Source organism: Oryctolagus cuniculus, chromosome 2, assembly GCF_964237555.1.
Source record: "Oryctolagus cuniculus chromosome 2, mOryCun1.1, whole genome shotgun sequence".
Taxonomy (NCBI): domain Eukaryota; kingdom Metazoa; phylum Chordata; class Mammalia; order Lagomorpha; family Leporidae; genus Oryctolagus; species Oryctolagus cuniculus.
In genome coordinates, this window is record NC_091433.1 from 105,378,853 (window position 1) to 105,403,266 (window position 24,414).

The following is a 24,414-nucleotide window of genomic DNA, read 5'->3' on the forward strand; positions in this document are numbered from 1 at the left end:
TTCCCTCAATGATCAGTTGCATATGGCAGCTTTAGTTACCTTAGCAAGTCTTTTTTATTACTAATGAATTAAGGCATATAAGCACATTATTCTCTAGATGCTGTTTTTGTGAAGTGTGTGTGTGTAAGTGAGTGCACAGGTATGTCTATGTCTGTCTGTATAAACTCAAGGGAGGCAACACCTGGAAAACATATGCTCCGAATGAATAGGAGTTACAGTCGGATGTGTGAAAGGGCACTAACATTTCCTACTAAAATGTTTTCCTTAGAAAGTGGTAGATTTATGAATAATTTGCACACACACATGCATGTGTAGAATGAGAAACAAATGCGCACTGTCTTTTATCAGAACTAAATACAAATTCTAATTATATCATTTATTCATGTTTCAAGTATGTATCAAAGACATTTTGCAATCCCCACAACATCCTGAAATGTTATTTTTCTGCGGGGACTTTGCTTTTCAGACATAACTGATCAGATGGATTATTTTAACTATGGACAACCAGAGTCAGATTTTTTTCCTTCTTTTGCTCAATCATAAACAAATGTGAGAATAAATCAGCAGTTAGATAGGCACCAGATCATTTATTGTTTGTGAGTCATGGTAATCAAATATTGGCAATTTTGTATGGTTCAATCTAATATGCTTTTGTAGAAGAGAAATCTTGGCAGTCCATAATATGCTATTTTGTTAAAGTGTGAACGTGAGTATACCCACACAGAAATAGTCTTATTATATACAGAAACTGTCATATAGGTTCTTTGGTTATAGATCAATGCACTGGTCCATGAAGAGGGGTGTATTTTAGGCAGCCAGAATCAGCATAAGCAAAATGAAAAGAAAAAAAAAGCCACTGAAATGAGGCTTATCTATTTACTCACAGTTGATAAAGCCTGACAAGTTAATTAAGTCACTTTTATTAAGGTTGCAATACCATGTGATACTTCAGTGATAGCACACTTAACTGATGCGGACAATATTAAAAAAAAAAAAACTGAAAAAAATAGCAGTTAGAAGTTTGTACTTAGAAAATCTTTGAAAACTGGCAACTTAAATTTAATAATATGAATTAATAAAATTTTGGTTATAAGATAATTTTAAACCATCAAACTATCCTAGAATGATGGTAGAAATTCAGGATGAGAATAAATATTGCATGTTATAATGCAAAAGTATCAATATTTAAAAGCCTTTATTCCTTACATATTTCTTAATGAAATTTATATTTCTGTAATAATGATAACAATTTGATCCTTTTATTTTCATGCATTTTATCAGATTGGAGTATGTGTTTATTATCTCAAGCTCATCTTAAGTAATTTCATGCTCAGGGTCAAAAACTTTCTGAAATAACTGCTCTAGAATGTTCATTATTAATAGTGTTCCTCTCTCGTTAATAGTTTATGGTGAGCTTCTCAGAATATTATGAGACTGTAAAAATTCTACCCCAATAAATGTGTCTATAGTAATAAATTGGATATAAGTTATAGTCCATGAGATTCACACTGATTTATGCTTGTCGTAACAAGTAGCTGCACGTGGCCTGTACACCCTAGCAGAGTGTAGCATGTGGTTTACTACTGGTGGGTATAGAAGATTCAGAAATAATCCCAATTGGAGAAAGTGACTACAAAATGAAATCAGATAATCACCTACAAAAGCATTATTATTCCATTTCTAAACCTAATCTGAGCAGGAAACTTCCTCTCAATCAACAATTTATTTCTCTGGAATACTCTTTCACTTGACATAGGAAATGAGAGCCAATTGGATGTGCTTCTGGAAGTGATTAAAGGTTAAAGATGAGCACATGTAACAGACATGTGTTGGGTACACATACACATACACTTTGCCCACCTAATGAAATCCTGCATCTTACTTTTTCATTCCAACTCTGTTCTACATATGACAGACATAAGGGTTTTTTTTTATATTAAAATGGAGGGAGGACCTTTCTCTCTGTCTCTTTCTCTCTCTCTCTCTCTCATTGTCTGACTCTGTCAAATAAATTTTAAAAAAACTTCAAAAAAACTGAAGGATATGTCTGTCAGTTTTAATTATGAACACAGCAATATTTCATTCTAATGGAAGCTAAAAATTTTGGATGCAAAAATTCAGTTCTATCAGGATACAAACTGAAAAACTCATTTTAATCATCATTACCATCTACCAAATATCCTAATGGTATGCATTTTCACAATGCAGATAAAATACCAATATGATGGATTATTCATACCCAGCCTTCATGATGTATTCACTTGGCTTTGATTGGTTACTTTGGTATCATGTATATTCCAATGTCTCAATAGAAATGTGATTGAAAAATAACTGAAGCACTTTGAACTCTTGACATTTAACCTTTGACTATGCCCAACTACAGACTTAGAATTTCTAGCCCTGTGAAATAAAATGGGAATATTTGTCTTTTTAGAGATTTTTGGCATGATTTCATGCTAGAGCTAAAGTGCTTACTAAATATAAGGTGACATACAATATTAATGTAAGGATGTGTATTGTGAGATGAATGATAGAAAGCTTTTTAAATAGCTTCATATGGGTTACCTTCTTCCATTCAATTATGTGCTACTAAAGTTGATAGCAAGTGGGACACTTCACCCACAGGTGAGAAATGAGGAATTTTGAGGCCTAGTGAATACAACATAATTTCACAGTGGGTCAGCACAAATTTATACAGAAAAGGTGATTCTATAATTGGAAAAATCCACAATATTCTATGCTCAAAAATGTTCAGATACAGTTCCATCTGGGTACTCTGATCTCATAAAAATATGTAACTAATTGAGATATAGAAATAATACAAGCAAACTCCAAAATTAATTTTCTTTAAAAATGCCTTGCTTTCCTGCATAAGGGTTTCTTTTGGATATCTTCTATATATAAGGAAGTACATTTTTTAAAAAAAATTCTATGTATAAGTGTTTTATAAAATTTTGATGACAATTTAAAATTTCAAAACTAAGATGTATTACTTAGTGAAAAATATATTTTTGAAACACCAGAAGAATTGATAAATTATGAATATGATAATTATAAATTGTCTTATTTTTTAAGAATGAGAGTAAAGGGGAGATGCCTCTTCCTATTTAGGCTTGGCTTACAGATCTCTAAAATTTCCTCAGTAGCTTTCTGTATAATGGAAAGTTAGGTAGTTTTGGTATTTTACCAAAACTCCACCTACTCTTAAAGAAAGACAGAATTTACTTTTTGATTTATAGGAGCCTTAACGTATTACTTCCTAAAGGGTGTCAGTACTTCTAGACAGTCATGTTCTTTATAAGTGAATGATAATATAGTTCATTGTTAAATACTTTAAAATCATGGTATTTGATAAAACATGTCTCACAAAACTATTAGAAAATGAAACGGAGTTCTCTGAGTTTAGAGAACCAGATATTTTGCTTAAAGTAACTCACCCGAACATTGGCTGCAAAAGCAGGCAGGAGAAGATGGGTCCTACTAACTAACAGATTTATTTAATACACAGAGGCAAAAGAAAGGGGAGGGGATGGTTATCATGTGCTGCTTCCGGTTTTCCTTGCATGATAAATCATGGGCTAAGCTGAACTCTTTTCTTTGTTTGCCCAGACTACTGCTGTCCTCTGCTCTAGGTTTTCTGCCAGTTCTGCTCCTGGAACTGTTTTGACCAGCAGATGCTCAACAACTTGGTTCATCTGCATGCTGTGGAACAGTTAACCTTCTATTGTCGGTCATCTGGACACAATTCATAAAGGCCATTAGAAATGTTGAACAATGTTTAAGTAAGACTTCAAAATATGGCAAGAGAAGTATTCCAATTTTATAGAAACACGTCTCTTAGTCTCTTATGCATTTTTCACACTGAAACATTGAAAATTGGTTACTTTAAGTTTTAGCAGAGAGAAATAACAGTCCCCTCCTGGCTTGAGGGGAACAGGACTTAGGAAGCTGGGTGGACTAGGTCCAACCCACTTAGTGCTACTAACTTCAAAAAGCTGTAGGCTGGATGTCCAGAGGTCAAAGCAACGTCTAAATCTTCCTCTGCTGCTGTTGGATTGCAGGCCAGAGGGGTCAATACAAACAAAGGCCAGCCCTGTGGGAAAACCTGACAAGCTGCAATTGTCCCCGAGACTCAACCTCTCTTCCTGTTTACTTTCTCTTTAGCCTTTCCCCTTTTTTCTCCTCCCATCTTCGCTTTCCCTTTCTTTCACTCTCCCTCGAAAGCTGCACTTCTGACAAATAGCCACATCATGGCTGAGCTTTCAAGGCTTAAGTGAACATTTCAAAAAACTGAAGCCAATACGTGTTTTCTCCAAAAACAAACAATTCAAATTGCCAGAAAATAAATGCAGTGGTTTACAAGCTAAGGGACTTATACATAACTTCATATTGGAGCTACATTGTATAAATCAGAGTACCGTGAAATAGCAGTCATTTTTTCCCCAAAACACATATATATGACAAAACCAGATTTTCAAGTAATAAATAAAGGCATTAAAGGCAGTAAACTCATCATAAAACAATGCCTCGTTGGTGCCCTTTAGCCACCAACCATAATCACAGAGCCACTATTATAATGAGTTTAATTAAAATGCCAAGTATGCTAGAACTGGTGTAACTTTGCAGTACGTTAATGGCTTCTCAAAACCATCAAAAGGATTTGAGGACCTCAAATGCAGATGAGCAGCATTGCAGAGGGACCAAGAAATGGTGGGGCAACCAGTTAAAAACTGAAGACCTGGAACCACCACACCCCATGCTTACACTTCCAAGCACACAGCTGAGGTGCTGAGAAGGTAAGTGTGGGACACAGCTCTTTTGCTAGCTGCTTGAAGGAACACAGAAGAGCTGGAGTTTCCATAGTGATATGTTTTTACTAATTTGTTGAATAACTTAACATTTACTTTTTTCCCAGTTTTCTTTTGCAAGCACTTTGAAATATCTCCTCTTTTAAACTTTCAAATTAACTTTTACCAAACCAGAATTGTCTATATCAAAGTGGAAATTGAGCTACAATTGACAGAGAGAGAGACAGAGACAGAGACAGAGAGACAGAGGTCTTCCATCCACTGGTTCACTCCCCAAAGAGCAGCCACAGCTGGAGTGGGCCAGGACAAAGCCAGGAACCAGGAGCTTCCTCCAGATCTCCCACGTGGGTGCAGGGGCCCAAGCACTTAGGCCATCTTCTGGTACATTCAGGTACATTATAAGGAGCTGCAGTGGAAGTGGAGCAGCTGGGACTAGAATCAGTGCCCACATGGGATGCTGGTGTTGCAAGTGGTATCTTAAGCCAATATGCTACTTGCCAGCCCCTGCTTATATCTCTTCAAAAACAGGAAATGAAGTCTCTAAGTTTAACAAAGACATGTTATAAAGTCCATTAGAATGTATTCTATAGTTTGAAAATTTTTTAATTTGATTAGTACTAAAGATTATGGAAAATTATTTATACTCAGAGAAATAAAATATTGTATGTTAAATAAATACTTTTACATCATCAAAAGTCTTTCATCATTCCAATTACTATAAGCTTTCTTGTGTTTACATGTCAGATTATGTCTATAAAATTTGTGTCAATGTTGTGATAATAATTCAATAGAAAGCTAAAGGTTCGGTTAAGCAGCCTACTTTCTTCCCTCTAAAAAATTCATGGAAAACTGTTATACTTATCATTTTCTGTTTAACTTTTATTTTTCTAAGTGATCCAACCAAATCTTATGTCATATAAAAGCTTTTTAAAATATTAAAAAAATTATTTAAAATCTCTTTTCATTTCCCCTATGTAATCACAAATCTACTGCAAGTGAGAAAGCCCAAAATATTTGAAAAAAAGTATCTATATCTGCATACTAAGCTGCATTTACATGTGTAATAAGAATATGTAGATAGATTATCATAGAGATTTCCGAGCTTAGTTAAATTCCTGTCTTGTTGGAAAATCACATTTCTGACTATTTGGGTGTACAAAGGATCCACCCACACCTAATTGCAGGAGTTGACCTAGGTTGAATGAAATATTTTGTGTGTCCCCATGTTTAAAATCATCATTGCTTGAGGAAGCTGTTGTCCACATGGGATAGAATTCCTCTCTGCTCTTTCATGACCATAGGCTATGATGCATTGTGCTTCCTTTTATCTTACATCAGATGATTATTTTTGTGACTTACCTGTAAGGTAGAAAATTCATCATGGCTTGAAATGAAGCGCCAAACTCTCCCAGTTTCAGATCAAGGTGTGGGCTTTTTCAGCCTAATATGTCCTCATCAAGAAGAACATTAGCCATGATGGACTTCCAGGTATTAGTATAAGAGTTTCATGAGTTGTTGCTGCTATGATTTCCCATGTCAACATCTTCAAGAGATGATTAAAACTAGTGAACCCAGATGGAGAGAAATAAAATATATTGTTAGCCTCATTTGACTAATCAACTCTATGTGTGCAGGCACATCTTTGAGATTTTTATGTCAAACATTTGTGGAACATTTACAAAATCCAGCCATTCTAGGCTCTGGGGACACTATGGTGAACAATGTGAACCCCCTGCTTACAGAATGCATACAAACTATAAAGAGGGCTCCCGGAAGGGGCTTCTAGTATCTTTCCTCACACATGTTTATTCAGGGGTGGGCATTTGGTATAGTGGCTAATACACCACTTGGGATACTCACATTCCATATCGGAGTGCCTGGAAGGGAGATCCAGCTCTGAACCTGATTCTAGCTTCCTACTAATGCACACCCAGGGAGGCAACAGGTGGTGGCTCAAGTATTTAGGTTCTTGTCATTTACGTGGGATACCTGGATCTTGCCTCCTAGCTTCAACCTGAACCAGCCCCCAGCTGTTCCCCAGAGGCATTTGGGGAATAAACCACTGAATAGGACCACTTCTTCCTCTACCTCTACCTCTACCTCTACCTCTACCTTTAGCTCTATCCCTATCTTTATCTTTATCTCTATCTGTATCTCTGGCTTCCAAATAAAATAAATAAATAATTTTAAAAACACAAATATTTGTTAGTATTCAGTTTAGTTTCTGTTAATCTTTGCATGATGACTGTATTTCAGTATGGATTTTTATTTCCAGCCTTTCCTCAGTTTAACAATAAAAACCAATGTCCTTTCTTATTAGGGGACATGTTGGAGTATGTTTCAGAAAATTGTCAGCAAATTTTCTCAATAATAATTGAATTCACTCTAAGCTTATAAGGAGGCAATCAGACTGAATCAAGATTCATCAACAAGTTAGGATTAAACACTTCAAGACATTTGCTGTAGAATCTGTTATGCTCTTTGAACAATGCCCAAGGGCTGAGGTTCCTTATCAGCAGATTTCTGTACAACTATAATGGAATCAGCAATCCTTCAGTGATTGCTGCTTTCACAAACTTAAATATATAATTTTGTCTTTAAAAATGAGGCTTTATGAACCAAGAACACAATTGTAACTCTAGGATCCCAAGATTTCTTGATATTCACGGGGATGTTTTACTATTCTTAGTTTTCTTTGCTTCCAATTCAAAATCATGGAGCTTGCTTTAATAAGAGGGTAGTTCCCAACATTCTTGGAAAAGTGCAATGCAAAAGTAAGTTGGGAGCAGCCTTTATCCAAGAGTTAAAATATCCACCTCTCACGTGACAGTGCCTGGAGTTGACTTTGGGCTGTAGTTCCTGGCCCCAGCTTCCTGCTGATGTAGATTCTGGGAAACAGTAGTGATGCTTCAAGACATGGGGTTCCTGACCCCACATAGAAGACGCTAATTGAATGTTGACTCCTACTGTAGGCTTTGTGCAAACTCTGGGATTTGTAGGCATTTGGGGATAAACCAGAGAGCTCTGTCTCTGTCTGACCCTCAGCCGCTCAAATAAATAAATACATAAGTAAATAAACATTTTAATTATATATTTTGGTACAAAATTTTCAGATCTCTGGGCCTTGGTACCTATACTAAGTGGTTCTGTTTTGTACAAGTTTTGGTTATAATAGCTGCTTATTTAACAAAGAGGTAGAATGTAATTATTTCTGTTTTTAGGAGAAAAATTTTGGCTGACATCTCTCCTTTACTGTTTATCTTCTCGATTCCAAAATACTCACACTAAGAATAACTGGGAATTTTGAATATCTTTTATATACTGAGTTAAATATAACTTTTTACTTTGAAACAATAATAGGTATTTCATATTCTAAAGATTTAGTGGTAGAGTCCAGTACCAGTTTAGCTCTTTAAAAAGACTCCTCATAAACCATAAAATTAGATATTTCCTTTCAAAGTTAACTCAAGAAACCGTTAATTGATTCACCAAGATGATAAAGATTTCTCAAATCTAAATACTGCCCAACAGGTTTATATCATACATAACACTGCTGTTTTTGTTCTGTTAATAATATGTGGACATATTTGGGCATGGATCTGTACAACTAGAAGAATATCAGAATAATTAAGTGTAAAAAATGCCTGCATTACTGTTTCTTAGAAAGTAGCATGTATGTGAAAAGTGTGTGTGTGTGTGAGAGAGAGAGAGAGAGACAGACAGAGAAAGCAAGACAGACAAGGAGTGAGAGTTTTGCAGGAAATAATTAAATAGGACAAAGAGAAATACATGTCTATGTTTCTAAGCTAGGGAAGGCAACTTCTTTTAGAATTCCAGGCCCAGAGACGCTGTATCTGGAGCTCAATTTATCATGTTCTCCAGGTTCAGGCTTTTTCCCTAAATGCGTACAGTAAAAGATGGGCCTTTAATAAGTAATATTTAAAATTGATTTTATTTTATTGTTGCACACAAGATTCTGTGAATTCCTTAATTCATTGTACAATCTAATTATAGCTTGATTTCTCAGTGGGAAAATATATTACCCTATTCTCTCAACTTACTTTTTGATTATTATATTCTGTAGCTAGCACAGCACTGGATGACAGCCCAGTCTTTCCTTTCCCTTCAGATCTTTCTGTGTTGGATCCCAAGCGTTGCACTCGATCTGATCATATAGCATTTAATATTGATTATGCAGACTTGCAGACAGAATGCAATCCTTGTGCCTGGCTGTTGTGGGTACATTTCTGAGCATGTATTCACAAGAACGCACCTTTGGGGGTGAGTGTTTGTTAGTGATTAAAGTTGCAAGGGAAGTTTCCTATTTAAAGCTCATCAGGTTTACAATCATAATAATGGGAGAAAAACGACAATGTTTTGTGTTCTAACTCTTTATTCCTAAAATATGTTTTACAGATAACCATCATCATTTGTATGCTTTCTGTTGATTGCCACTTAGAATTTTTTTTTGACAAATATCTACGCTTCCCTGAATTTTTTGACAAATTTGTCTGCTTCCTGAGAACACTGGTTAATATTGTCGTGAATGCTGACAAAGAGTACAATCTTGGTGTCCTGTCTTGTGGGGGAGAACCAAGTTAAAGCAAAGAATTGAAAACACAGAGAAAAGAAACGTTGGCACTACTTCTCTTTCTGCTTTCTTTTTAATCTGCACCTCTCCTTTCTGGCTCTGTGTCTCTGTTTCCTGAGCAGTCTCTCCTCTTCCTGCACCTCCCCTAAACAAACTCAGATACACACTTCCAGGGCTTTGCAGACAGGCTCTGTACAGCATGCGTGACTCTTTCCAGAAAGCCACCCTCATAACCCGAGGCCCTAATTCTTCCTGCCGGCTGCTCCGGCTTCCAGCATCCTTGGCATCCTCACTGGGACCTTCTCATACTCTGCTCACTTAGGAAAGCCAGGGTTTCTGAGAAGGGAAACATAATCGCGGTAGTGAAGCCATGGTCAAAGCTCACTCAGAGTAAGAAGGCCTGAGTTCCTTGTGGAGGACCTGTGTGCCCCCTGCCACCTGCATACGACCACCTGTTCCTGCTCCAGTGACTCTTCAATACTGCGTCCCACCCAGCTGAGGTCATGGGCCACCGTGACTTCCTGGTTTCCGAGGTTTCCAATTACTCAAGGGTATCTTTATCCTAAAGCTACTGTTTTCTTTTTTAAATTAAATTTGCTACCTTTAATTTTTAGGTTAACAGTTGGTGATCAGTGTGGCTGTGCAGTGTGGATGGCACATACACACACACGCATAATTTTAGTTAAAGTCAGAAAACTTAATGCAAATTGGTTTTAAAGACTCTGGGTCCCATAGACTTTGGCTAAGAATTTTAAAAGTTAATCTCAATTGTGCAAAACATAAATTGAATTTGTTCATGCCTTCTTTGCACAGACTTGAACAACAAATTCAGTTTTGCAGTATTCACTTCATCTCTAAAGAATTTGTTGCTTTTGGCCAGTGTCAGAAATCCTGCCCTAACAAAACTGAAAACATTTGATAGATGGTAAGACAAATTTTAATTTACCTTTTAGCATAAATTCTTTGATCAAGATATGAGAATCCGTAGCAATCTTTTTTAACTGCATAGAGAGATCAGCATTCAGTGCACTGTGTTATTTTTCAGACAAAACTTTTAAGAAAGTGTATACTATGTAATTAAAAAAATCAGTGCTTTTAAAAATTTTTCATAAGAATTTTCCAAGAACTGAAGCCACATTGATTTCTGATCAGAAATTTGAATAGTCACAAAAGAGAAAGAAGTCACTAGGAAATATAAATTTAAAAACAGAAAACTGAAAGAGGTCCAAAATTGATTCAATATCACCATACAGATAAGAGTGGGATTGAATAACATATGACGCAAATATCCACGCGAACAAAACCTGAGGAGGTATTTCTGAAGACATGCAGGCATATCTTCTGCTTAAAGTTCCCATCCACACTGCAGATGGGAAGAGCATGCCCTGCCAGGTGGGCCTCAGGTCTGAAGAACTGTGACCGCATAACCAAGCAGCTTTCTCTCTGACGAGCATTTGAGGCCAGTTCTAATCTTGCTCTGTACACACGTGACAGCTTTTTTGCTTTAGCTTCACAAAAGTGTTCTCCACCTTACAAATAAAGGTATGTATAAACTCTAACAATGACTTTCACTGACAACATTTGGGTCCATTGTATGCATTAACTCTGTGTTAAAACACAGCCACCCAACCTTAAGGAAAACTGCAGAAAGAGAGAGACGGGGAGAGAGAGACAGAGAGAGAGAGAGAGAGAGAGAGTGAGACTCTGATTCACAAGGGTATTTTCTCCTAATCAAAGACACCTGGTTTTTCGAATCACTAACTCCAAATGATTCAGGGTAATATTTTTTCCTGTTATTTTTATTTATTTATTTACTTATTTTGATAAATGACCTTCCTCTCCCATAGCTGGTACCATCAAAATGCATTTGGTCCCCTCCACTACTCAAACCAAAGAAATAAACAATATTTGTGTAGGGGGAGTGTAGCTTAAGCGATTCACAGAGTATACAAACATTTATTGGTATAAAACCTGCAACATAAGTTTTTTGTTAAATTTTAACAGTGTTTTCTCAAATCTTCAAAGCTTGCCTTGATGGTTTGCTGAAGTAATTGAACCACTCTTGAGTTGTTTTATACAGGACATCTTATCTTTCTTTCATTACTCAGGCTGTGGCTTCTTTTCTATTCCCATGAAATCCATGTACACACTTTAGAAGCCCTCCTGAACAAGCTTGCTTCTAAGTTTCACAGAGCCCTTAGCACAATTTGAATACGAAAGAGATACTGAATAAAAAGCTTTAATCTCTTGTCTGTAGGCTGCTTTCTTGCCTCTCTTCATCTCCTCCTCTTCCAAGGGCTTTTCTGGGTGAGTAAAGTGAACACTTTCTGTTGAAAGCGAAGTGTAATGTTCAAGAAGATACATTCGGCAGACCTGGGATCCGGGAGCGCTGCCTGCAAAAATCCCCTCTGTCAAAATTTAGCTGCGTTCGTGCGGCACTGCCTTCCGTCTAAGCCTTTGCAGGTAAAAGATTAGTAAAGAGCTCTCCGTGAACAAAAATCATTCAATCAGCAGAATGTACAGAGAGTATCAAATGCGCCCTCCACCTCCAATACCGTGGGCTCTCCCCTCTGATACCTCTTCCCTCGGTGAGCTGGAACTGCTTGAAAGGCTTTTCTGTTCTCTGGTCTCTTGTCAATTTGAATGCCAGGAAATGAGCCCCCTTTGTGAGATTAATTAATAGCAGGAGCGGATCGTGGAGCCCAATCGCCACGCAACGGAGCTGTAATTGCTACTTTGTGGAAAGGAAAGGGAAAAAAAAAAAAAAGTTTGGGTTGCCGTTTAAGAAGAGGGTTTAAGGAAAGTTCTTTGAACTGGAGGTCTCAGTGCACTGGATTAAGGCAAGAAGCAAGGAGGCCTTTGAAGTGTGCTAAGAGGTTTTGGAGGGGGAAAAAAGTTGGGTGGCAAATGGGAACTGGCAACATCAAAAGCGCTCTCAACCGCTCCTCACCTGCTTGGCTTCGGAACTAGGACCTGGGCTAGCCTGCCGCGGTGCGGTCCAAAGGACCGGCCGCGGGGGTGGTGCGTGGGGCTTGCAGTGGGCCCCTCACGTGCACGGTTGCTGGCAGCACAGGGGCCGTAGCCAGGGGCACACTCCTGTTAGGCGGGTGTGTTGCAAAGCTCTGCCCCTGAACACAGACACAGAACGAACACACAGGCGGAGGCCCACCAGGCCCTCCCTCCAGTTTTCCCATTCTCCCACGCCACTCTCCCTGCTAAGATCTTGAAAGCCACTTTAAAAAGTTTCTCTGCTCATCACTTAGAAATGATATATTGATAAGAAGAAAAGGGAGTGAGGGTATTACAGAAAACCCATCCATCCCCCGTCTGGAAGTGAGAATTAGCATGTGCTATGTGGTCTCAACAGGGGCAATACCGCCCCCAAGGGGGTAAAACTGACTCTTGGGGGCGGGGGTGCAAAATCTTAGATACTGCAAGCCAGTGTGACTCTCTAAAGGACTACAGGGCATCAGCTGAAACTCGGTTTATCTCTACTAAGACGATTTCATGGGGGAGGGTGACAACTAGAAATAAAATATCTATAATGGTCCCTTAGAGGTAGTAATAAAGATATAAGCTGAGGGACACTGCTCTATGCAAATCCTAAAAAGTAGCATGCATTTACTTTTATATGAATTGTGAATTGACCAGAAGTTAACTTGGAGCATGTGTATTTCATATTCAGATTGTATTGGGGATAGGTTTCACCTCACTGTTGACAATACCTCCAGATCTCATATCCAGTAGTTTTACGAGTATTTTATGAAGATTGTCAGACTAGCCGAATGAGAGGATTCATATATTTTAGTTAAAAAGCTTGAGCAGATTTCAATTCTCACCATTACGGTTTGCCCATAAGCTCAGATTTGATAAATGATGGTTTTTGAAAGCAAGAATCAAATTAATTTGCCTGCTTTCTGGCTACCATATGAAAGAGTAAAAGTTCCAAACCTGAAATTTTTTGAATTATCTGGTAGATGTACAGGTTTTATTAACTGAACTTATCCTATCCATTCAAACTTTATATTGCATCCTTTTTTTTCTAGGCTAATAAGAGAGTGATTAGGTATTCATTTCAAATGATAAGCAATATTTAAGGAGACTAGCTATAGAAAAAATGGAAATTACCTTGACATTTATTGGCTAACAGGATTGTTTTAGAACTCTCACTAATTTAAATTCAAGGGTTTTGTTTTCATTTTGAACTCAGCATCCAAGATAAATATATAAAATTTTAATTTAATCAAATGTGTAAATATTTAGGGATATACTTTGATAATGAGAAAATCTTGGGTTCCTTATGTTTTTAATCTATAACAATGCTGTATTTTTCTCTCATTCTAATGACAAGAAGGTTTGAAAATCAAGAGCCTATCCAGTCTAGTCTTAATAACCCTGAAAGTTTTCTAGGTCTGCCTTGCAGCTAGAGGCCGTATTTCTGAGCTCATCACTATGCAGGGTATTTATTCTTCACTGACCTTGAGAGGGAAGTTTTGTATCTCTGCCTTAAGAAAAATTTATCAAGGCAGCAATATGTAGAGGGGGGCCGTGTCTTCTTTTCTCTATGTGTTTGGTCTGTTGTGTTCAGAAAGACACTCAGTACAGTGACAGTCCCCAGGAAAGGACCTGTGACATTTCGGGGCTTCCTTTTCATTGACATCCAATACCAATTCATGCTGCACAAGCAGGTCGGCCCAGACTGGCGTTCAGCCCACAGTGAGCAATCAATAAACACTGTTGACTGACCTCATTGGTGCACCCAACACATCAACTCATGGACTCCACCGCCTCATTATAGAACCGTCTTGGGGGACCTGCCATTTTGAAAGTTTTACAAATATTTTTCATACAATGGGTGAGCGGATGAAGTAGCTGGTAATTATGAGTTCGTTGCCAGAATTCCCAACCCTCAGTTCTTCCAAAGTTGCAGGAACTCAGACCTCTGTTTTGAGCGGACGCTCATGTCCATTGGTTTCCCTCACTTACAGGAGACCTATCCACTTTGTGTAAAATATAAATTATGCACATAGAGAAATATATAAGTGCCTTGAAATATATTTTGTACAATATTGCCTAGACCCTAGCCTACTAGCTGTCAGAGAGCTGCACATAATTACACTCATTAAGAAAAACAGGCATATATTCAATTACCTTCCTGCTGCCAATGCAGGAAACAAAATAGTTTCCTCTTTTATTATATCAAATATCCTAGTTTATGCCATGCATGTTAAAGTTTACCACTCCTTGAGGCTTGGAACTGCAACGCTTTTGAGCTATCTGGAGGATTATAATTGTGTGCACACATCAATTATGGATTGGATTCAGCATTTTCAGATAACTTCCCAAATCACAAAGACAGCACAGGGGTCTCCAGACATTTGTGGGCCAGTTTGATTACAGGTGTACTACACACAGCCTTGTTAGTTCTCAGCGATGAGGGCTTCTTTCCCTGCTGGGTTTCTGGGGGAGGCACTGACCATTGCCTTTCGCTAACAATTTCTTCCAGCTCCCAGGAGATGCCTTAATGAGCCCCTTGGACATGGCCAAAGGCAATCTTGTTGTCTGGGCCAGTGAGGTGAAAAGCCAAAGCTTAACCTACCAGGCAAGCAATAATTAATAAGGTATCTTTGATTCATCTCAATTCATTAACAAAGTTACAAGTTTGGCAGCCTTAAGGAACACGGTGTTACTCTGTCATTTCATTTACAAGTATTGAATGAAACACCAGTGCCAAGGTATGTTAAAAAAATTAACTTACAACGAAAATAAATGAGTGTAGAATACTAATTGGACTAAAGCAACTGACAGATACTGCAAAAGATTGATTTTAGGGAGAATGGAGAAATCTGTTTTCTGTTTATTTTAAGGACAGGAAATGAATACTGATTAGAAATGTATAGGCAGTTGCGTCGTGCAGCATTTGGTAATGTTTTCACTGGATATTTGATTTGTCTAAGTTTTTCCCAGATTTTAGATTGGATGCCAGTTATCAGAGTTAGTTTTTGCTCTAATAGTTAGTTGGACTTCCTTGGATACATGGCTGTTAAATTGTGAGCATTTGCCATGCCTTCCTGTGGAAAAATAATTCAAGCACAAATGTTGCATTGCCACGGAGAAAAATGCCTTCTCTAAATAGGCAAAAGAAGGCTGAGCTGAGGGGGTTAAATTCCTGTTGGCTTTTTCTTTTCTAAGAAATTGCTGTGAATTTTAAAGAAATATTACCCATTTGGATTTGTAAGGATCCAGAAGTGCTACATTGTTATTATGTGTTGTCCTGATCTCTCTCTCTCTCTCTCTCTCTCTCTCTCTCTCTTTCATCTTTTATCTATCCTAGTAATACATTTTTCTTCTTTCTCTAGTATAAGACCAAAAAACAGCAAATTAAAATTTTTAAAAAGCCATATTCCTAGAAAAGAGTATAGCAATGAAGCCTCTCAAAGGAATACAGTCATTAATAATCAGTCTGGGTGCACCTTACACTGTTCCCTAGGCCGGCCACCCCTTTCTTCAGGGGAGGGCACATCTCATTAGCATTGATTGTGTTACAGCCTTCCCAGGGGCCTGTCTGCAAGGTGGAAAAGGTGCTCCTGGCAGGCAGCTCAAGGCTGGCATAGAGGCTGCGGCAGAGCCAAGCTGCTTCCTTAATCAGCTTTGCTGAGACAACTCCGTGAGAGTGTCTGTGAGGAAATGGAGAGAGCACGGTGCCACACCTCTAGGAACTGTCCACGGGATGCACGGGCTGGTGTCAAAGTCTTCCAATCCTTCATGGGAATTTTGGAAGTGCAGTAGTGAGGTTGTAGTGACATCTAAAGGCAGACTCCTCAACTTGTGCTGCACTTCTAAACAGCTTGCTCCTTCTTACAAATGCTTCTAATGACAGTTTCTGACAAATCCCTCCTAAAATCTGCACAAAGCGATTTCACTTGAGATCTTCTCTCTTCTCAGGCCATACCATTGAGAGTGGGAATATTCTTGCCATCTGTGAATGCCTCTCTTTTGAACAACATTCTATCACTTCTTTCACTACCGTACTGTTGTATCCTCCGAACCTTGAATACCCTTAAAAATTCTTCAACCCCAATTCTTGAGGTCAAACAGGGCTTACCTATGTAAAATGATATCCTGGGTGCAAACCTCCAGGGCCACTATGCCAGGATTCTATCTTGGTGGCGATTACACAGCGTGGTGCCTATGACTCACTCTCTTCTCTGGATTGCTGGAGCTAACAGGATGGTCCAGAGGCTGAGTGTGTTTCCTCTGACAAGTAGGCGTTGGCCAAGACACCTGCAAATAGCATGAACTGAATATGACTGTCTTGCCAATTGGCATAAGGAAATATGCAATGTTTGTTATGTTAGGTGGCCACATTTGGATTGTGTCTTTTTTTATTCTGCTTTATGAAATGACCTTTTCTTTGGCTTTCTCGCATCACTAAATTCTGTCAATTTCTTTCACCCACTTTGTCACCAAGGGCAGAGATTTTTTCAACCTGTTCTGGACTATCCTGCCGGGAGGCTGGCTCTCCACTACACCTCCTCCCTAAGTACAGCCATGGACATTCCAGCAACTTCCTGTCTTGTTTCAGATGCGCTCCCCAGTCCCTCTGCATGTAGATTAATGAGTCCAAAATGTCTCATGTTTAAATATGCTTTCTGCACCCTTTAACAATCAGATGCATCTCATTGGTAAATTTGTTCAACGGCACAAAACGTGGACCATGTACACCAGGCACCAGGGTGTTTTGCACACAGGTGATTCTCAACAAGAATAGAACCGGAATGTGTTTTCTGAGCTCTCTGTTGAAGAGGGGCAAGTTTTTCTTTGCCGCCCCCCACCTCTTTGTTAATGGCCTCGATGAAAGACCTATAATGTTGAATTGAATAGTTGGAAGATAATAACATTGGTGGTAAAGGTCTCTGCATAGGTCTACCACCCTGCCCCTGGCAGTAATCCTGGCTTTGGGGATCTGAAATTTCCTAAAGATGTATTAGTGTCGTATACCCATGTGCTCTTGTATGCTCATAATCCTTTTCACTAGGTTCTTAGCTGCATGCTTTGTATTTAAATTTTCCTTCTGACCAAGTAAATCCCTTTGGATGAAGTGACAGGATCTTTTCAGCACCCATAGCTGGTGACAGCTGGTAGAGGAACTCTGAAAGACGGCAAAGTGTTCCTTGCTAGCTCTCTTCAAGACAGTGCCAGCCACCAGCTGAGTGATTTCTTAGTTCTCCCTGCAGGCACCAGTCAGCTGAAGAGGCTCACTGCAAACGCTAAAGAAGTATAATAGATATTAATAGAAAAGACAATATCAGTGCTTCTGGCTTAACTGTGCCTTTAATGAGGTCCTTATTTATTATATGGAACATGGTACTTTTTCATGAATTCAGGTATAACCCTTTATGACTTACTGTATGAAGTCTATTCGGGCATGTGAAATGCAGTGAGACAATGGTTACCGATAACCTTTGACAAAACAGCTCACAGGGCCAGCTGCATGCTGTTCTCCCTTCTTCAGTGAAGTTTCCTTGTGAATTTTTAACTCGAAATAGATTCTGTGTTTTTAGCAGAAAAAAAAAGAAAGAAAGATGGCCTTTTTCAGGTTGGGGAGCAAGCAGGGGTGCACTGGCAAGTTGCCATTGTTAAGATAAGTAATGAGGTAATGAGAAAGATTCAAACTAAGTAAGAAACTAGACTTTGAATTAATGTGGGCATTAGCAGTAAGTTGGCCCCCATGTGGAATTATTTAGTTTTAAATAGTTTCCTAACCAGATGCCATTTCTGTATTTTCTGAGAAAACAAAATAAAATAGTACTTTCAGGCGGAACAAAAGGTATTAATCATTTCACAGCAACATTTTGCTGTGATTATTTGGTCTCCGTAAAGTTAGATCCCTAACGTAGCTAATCATCCTTCTAGAAATTAAATATTTGCTCACATATAAAATAATATAAACTGTAAACTGATAAACCACTTCTAAAGATGTCCAGCTATCAATTCACTTTTAAATACTCTCCCCTTTTATTTTTTGTATTTTCATCACTTTATTTACTCCTGCCTTAATTTTAAAGCATGACAAGAGAGTGAAGAGAGTATATTAATATTCATTGCTGCATTTGCACCCGTGTAAATATTCCTTGAAATTAGGACTAAAGGAGGAAATACATGTTGCCGAATGCTGTGTCCATGTGGGAACCCTGACAGAGGATAGACAAGCAAACAGCCAGCCAGAAGTGGTGATTATCTTATAACTTTGAGAAGTCTTTCTTGAAACAAGTAACTTGGCAATGCAAAATTCATAGCAGAATTCACCATTGGATTTTGCTACCAAATTAAAAGAAAAAAATGCTTAGAAATGGAGATTGTTTTCCACATTTGTAGAAATGTGGTCTGTGTGCATGAGTATGTAGGTATACATATTTTTCCTTTGTTGTTTCCAGCACTTTTTGAACTGACAGAATTTTAATAGTCAATGACTCTGACATTTTGAGACTATCTTAAGAAACTTGGATAGTGTATTTGGGCCTATGATCTAGTTTTACAAATGCTATTACAATTGAAAATGTACTAAGAAATGAGAAGATTAAATTAGAACAATTAAGTAAAATGGTATTTCACCAGATATTTTGGAGCCACAAGCAATGTATTAGCAGCAACATAGATCATGTGCCTTTTAATGAAAAAGAATTGAATAATATGTGGTTTTAAATCCTGTATTTTCATTTTTGCTGTTCAGCATGTACCATCACAAATTTCCATGTACCTGTGCCCCTGAGCGAGGTGAAAGGATGCTGTTCAGGTTGAGGAAAGGAAATTTAAGATTTTTACAAGTATAAATATGCAACTGATGCGTCTCCAAAATGAACACTTTGGAAAACACCAAATATCTGTTTTCAGGACTTAAGAAAAATTGCTAAATTCACTAATCCCTCAGAATAGCAAATAAGCTGTAGAAAGAACAAAATTTCTCCTATCATCAATTAAAAATATGCAATCTTCTAATAATAGGAATCTGAGGTTGTTGTTGTTGGGCTTTCAAATATTCAACAATTTCACTATCTTTTTTTTCTGTACCCGCTGAATTATTAATACAGGCCTTGTGCTGGGCTGGCCAGCTCCTCCTGAATTCCTATTAGTAAGTCACAATTTGATGTGTCGCTATGAAGGGTGCAGGGATATCTCATAAGAATGTAATCCATACATAGGTGTTCACATACTCTAATCTGCTTTTTGATCTACTTTATTTTGTATCAGATGAGTTATTTGAAAGGGCCTTTGTGATTTTATGTAAGAAATTTCTTGATTTTATAACTGTGTGTTTTGCTTCTTGTTCTCAGAGGCATGTGTGTGTGTGTGTGTGTGTATGTTTTAATGGGCAGTTTTGTGTATTGTGTTTTTTCAATTTCTTTGCACCAAATATTCAAATGCACACAAACACATACACACATAGGCATCACATACCTGTGTATGCGGTGTCTGTTTACATTTTCTGTCATGTAGTCATTAAGCACACAACGTAGACTTAAAGGATGTCAAAACTGACAGCCTCAGCATGATTGATGACGCTGTGGTAGACTGATTCTTACCAGGTGTGGTGTGATGGGAATTCAAATGCTGTTCAGAGCTCGTATTTGTGTTAGTGAAGTTTTGCTTTTCTCTAAGGTTTTTTTTTTGGGGGGGGGAGATGAGGAAGCTTCTGGATTTATAATCTTAAACTCTTATTTAAGACATTTTGGATATTTTAAGAATAGACTGAACTGTTCTTTATGCAGATATATATATATATATATATATAGGTGTTGTACATCTGATCCATATGATCCATTTTTACATCATCTACTCTTCAACACATTCTTTATTAATCACTTTTTTATCAGGATAAATTTTCCAAAGATTGAAATCTACTGATCTTATTGTCACTATTCTGTGGTATAAAAAAAGCATCACTTGCTCCATTCACTGGATAAGTCCATGAAAACCACTAAGCATTAAGGTTTTAACACAGTGTTAAGTATTTTGTGCTAGCTACTAGCTTGTGGGGTGAGGGGTGCCACTCTCTGGTCTCCATGCAACAATGCCTGGTCTCTGAACTAAATCCTGGAGCTCAGATGGGTGTCTGTTGGGCAGCAGCCGTCAGTGCATGAGAGTGGGGAACCTTCATGGCTGCTCTGTGACTTCCACACACATCATCGTGGCTGAGACAGTGGACCTGAGGCAATCCTGAGCAGGAACCACGTTGGCCGACACCAGAACGAAGCTCACTCATTTTCTGTAATTGAATTCAATGTCTTCTGATCAAAAAAGATTTTTCTTCCCTTTTGACCATTTAGGGAAGAATGACAGAGCTAAATGGATGAATTTATGCTCTGCAGAATTCCACAAAACGGGACTCCCTGCCTCGGGATGTTGTCAAGCACAATCTGTCATCAATGGAGAGAAGCGGGCAACTTAAGTAATTAGTGGAGCTAAGGGATAGGGTCCTAGCTTGACCTGTGTTGTTATTCATCTTTCCAAAGAACATTGACTTAACACAGCCATCAGGTAGAGATGTTGCAAAAGACTGTCCCACGAGCTACAGTCAACTGTGTTCCTTACCACATTTCCAAAGAAAATTGTGCACAGGACAACCAACCCACTGTCTTCAAACTTTGTCTCTGATTTGTCGCCAGGTCTCAACTAGGCATGCAAGTAGAAGAGGCAATTCACTCAGATTAAAAAGTGGAGTCAGGGCTGGCGCTATGGTATAGTGGGTAAAGATGCCACCTGCAGAGCCAGCACCCCATATAGGCATAGGTTCAAGTCCCGATGCTCCACTTCTGATGCAGCTCTCTGCTGTGGCCTGGGAAAGCAGTGGAAAATGGCCTAAGTCCCTGGGCCCCTGCACCTGCATGGAAGACCCGGAGAAAGCTCCTGGCTCCTGACTTCAGATCAACACAGCTACAGCTGTTGTGGCCATTTGGAAGTGAACCAGAGGATGGAAGACTTCTCTCTCTCTCTCTTTCTCTCTCTCTCTTCTTCCCTCCCTCTTTCTCTGTCTCTCTGCTTCTGCCTCTCTGTAACTCTGCCTTTTAAATAAACAAATAAATCTTAAAAAAATGGAGCATTTGCATAGGTGAAGATTCAACCATTCTTGTTCAAACAGGTGGTATAACTACTACATGAACAGTCTGCTATCCTGATGGCCAGGTGCCGAGGTGCTTGAGCAGAGCTAATCTTCACAAAGTAAAAAACTGCTTTTCAGGTTCATTATACTAGGTACTGCTTATTTGGAGGACTTTGTAATATCTATGGGGATTGCTTGCCCAACTTGAATTTTGCACTTTTTTACTGTATCGACTTTTTTTTTTTTTTTTTTTTTTTTTTTTTTTTTTTGACAGGCAGAGTGGATAGTGAGAGAGAAAGAGACAGAGAGAAAGGTCTTCCTTTTGCCGTTGGTTCACCCTCCAATGGCCGCCGCGGCCGGCGCACCTCACTGATCCGATGGCAGGAGCCAGGAGCCAGGTGCTTCTCCTGGTCTCCCATGGGGTGCAGGGCCCAAGCACCTGGGCCATCCTCCACTGCACTCCCTGGCCACAGCAGAGAGCTGGCCTGGAAGAGGGGCAACCGGGACAGAATCCGGCGCCCCGACCGGGACTAGAACCCGGTGTGCCGGTGCCGCTAGGCGGAGGATTAGCCTAGTGAGCCGCGGCGCCGGCCGTACTGTATCGACTTTTACCTGATTATCCCTTGCTCCGATCCTACTATCTGATATATAGCCATCATATGTCCCAATTATGGCCCATCTCTATTATTTCAAGATTGATTTATTTATTTGAAAGGCAGAGAGACACAGAAAGAAACGAGACAGGAGACAAGAGAGAAGAAAGAGGAGGAGAGAGGGAGAGAGAGATTTTCTGTTTCTGGTTCACTCCCCAAATTGCCCAGATCCACAGCTTCCGGATCTGGGCATCTGAAGCCAGGAGCCAGGAACTACATGCAAGTTTCCCACATGGGTGGTAGGGGCCAAAGTACTTGAGTCATCTTCTGCTACCTTCCTAGTGCAGGGAAGAAAATTGGATGGAAACAGAGCAACCAGGACTCCAACTGGCACTCTGATATGGACTGCAGGCATTGCAAGTGGTTACTTCTTGTGCCACAACTCCAGGCCTTCATGACCCATTCTTAAGTCCATAATTCTCTGTATCTATTTTCCCCATTTTTCTTGCCAATTGTTTCCTTTGCTTTCTAGTTAACCTATCCATTTCGGCTTTCCACTGTACTCTGCCCCCAAGAACATGTGGTTAGTCACTGAGGTCTATTTGCCTGGATTTGGAACTATCCAATTAGGCCAGAGACACAAAACTTATTTGTCAGCCCCTTCAAGGGACATGATGTATTGCCAAAAAATGCCCTTTATCCGGGCATTAGAACTGGAAGAAGAGCAACATTTTTAAGTGCATGCAAAAATTAGAGAGATGTGGACAGAAGGCCATAAGAAGCTGAATTGTGGGCAAAAAGATCCTGTGGATATGCCCAGAACAGTTGGTTGGCTGCTAATTGACAAGCATCTATCTGGAACTTGTTAAAAATCCATTCAGTAGGATGCCAAGGAGAGCTGTCCACTGGGAATTGTCTCGCTGGAGAAAATCCTCTCCCAATACAACTCCCGTGAGGTACCAGCTGTCTGCTGCTGGTGGCCAGCCTGTACTGTGGGACCCTGGGTAGGAGAGGCTGGCATGCCCCCCAAATCCCTGTAACGGGGCAGTTTGGGGTGCTGCAGGAGCCTTCCAGGTGAGAGCGCTGGAATCTTCCTTGTCTCCTTCAGTGTCTCTCCAGCACCATCTGCTGGCAACGCAGGACATTGTACTACCTGGCAAAGGATCAAACATTTAAAGGGCTCAGATCCATTTTCATAAATCAGGCAACACAGGGAGAATTAAGAGCTGAGAAAGAATAAACTGATAGCAGGTCCACACAATTAAAGCATATCACCTGCAGTCCCCTCCTCAGAGGCATCTCTTTCACTACTTTGGTTTTAGGTTCTTCTAGGAGTTACAGTAACATGCTGATGGAACCATCAGCTTAACCACTGGGATACATTTTAAGAAAATGTGTGATTAGGTGATTTCATCCTAGAGTGCAGTAATACAAGCTAAGATGGCTCCAATGTCACTGGACAATATTATCATATAGAACCATCGTGGTATATCTTTGTCCAAAATGTCATTATGTATTTGCATTTTTTAATGTATCAACTTTAAGTATCTACTAATTCTTTCCTTTGAAACATGAGAAATGGGGCTCATTTTTAACATACGTTCTCATCGCAATGTTTCTTTTTTTTTGACAGGCAGAGTGGACAGTGAGAGAGAGAGAGACAGAAAGAAAGGTCTTCCTTTGCCGTTGGTTCACCCTCCAATGGCCGCCGCGGCCAGCGTGCTGCAACCGGCGCACCTTACTGATCCTAAGGCAGGAGCCAGGTGCTTCTCCTGGTCTCCCATGGGGTGCAGGGCCCAAACACTTGGGCCATCCTCCACTGCACTCCCGGGCCACAGTAGAGAGCTGGCCTGGAAGAGGGGCAACCGGGACAGAATCCGGCGCTCCGACCCGGACTAGAACCCGGTATGCCGGCGCCGCAAGGCGGAGGATTAGCCTGTTGAGCCGTGGCGCCGGCTAATGATGATTGGACTGATCTATGAAACTTTAAACGATACACTTAAGCTCTATTTCCATCAACATGTTTCAAGAGACCTTCTGACTCTTTGGTGTCTAAGATGAGAAATACTAGTGTCTCCACACCTTCTTTCACTTAGAGACACTGGTATTTCTCATCTTAGATACTGAGAAGTCAGAAGGTCTCTGCCACATTTCTCATGTTTCAAAGGAAGGTATTAGTAGATGATAGGCAGAGAGAGAGTAAGAGAGAGGGAGAGAGAGGGAGAGATCTTCTGTCTGCTGGTTCACTCCCCAACTGGCCTCAATGTCTAGGACTGGTTCAAGCCAAAGCCAGTTGCTGGGGAGTCCATCCCATTCTCCCAC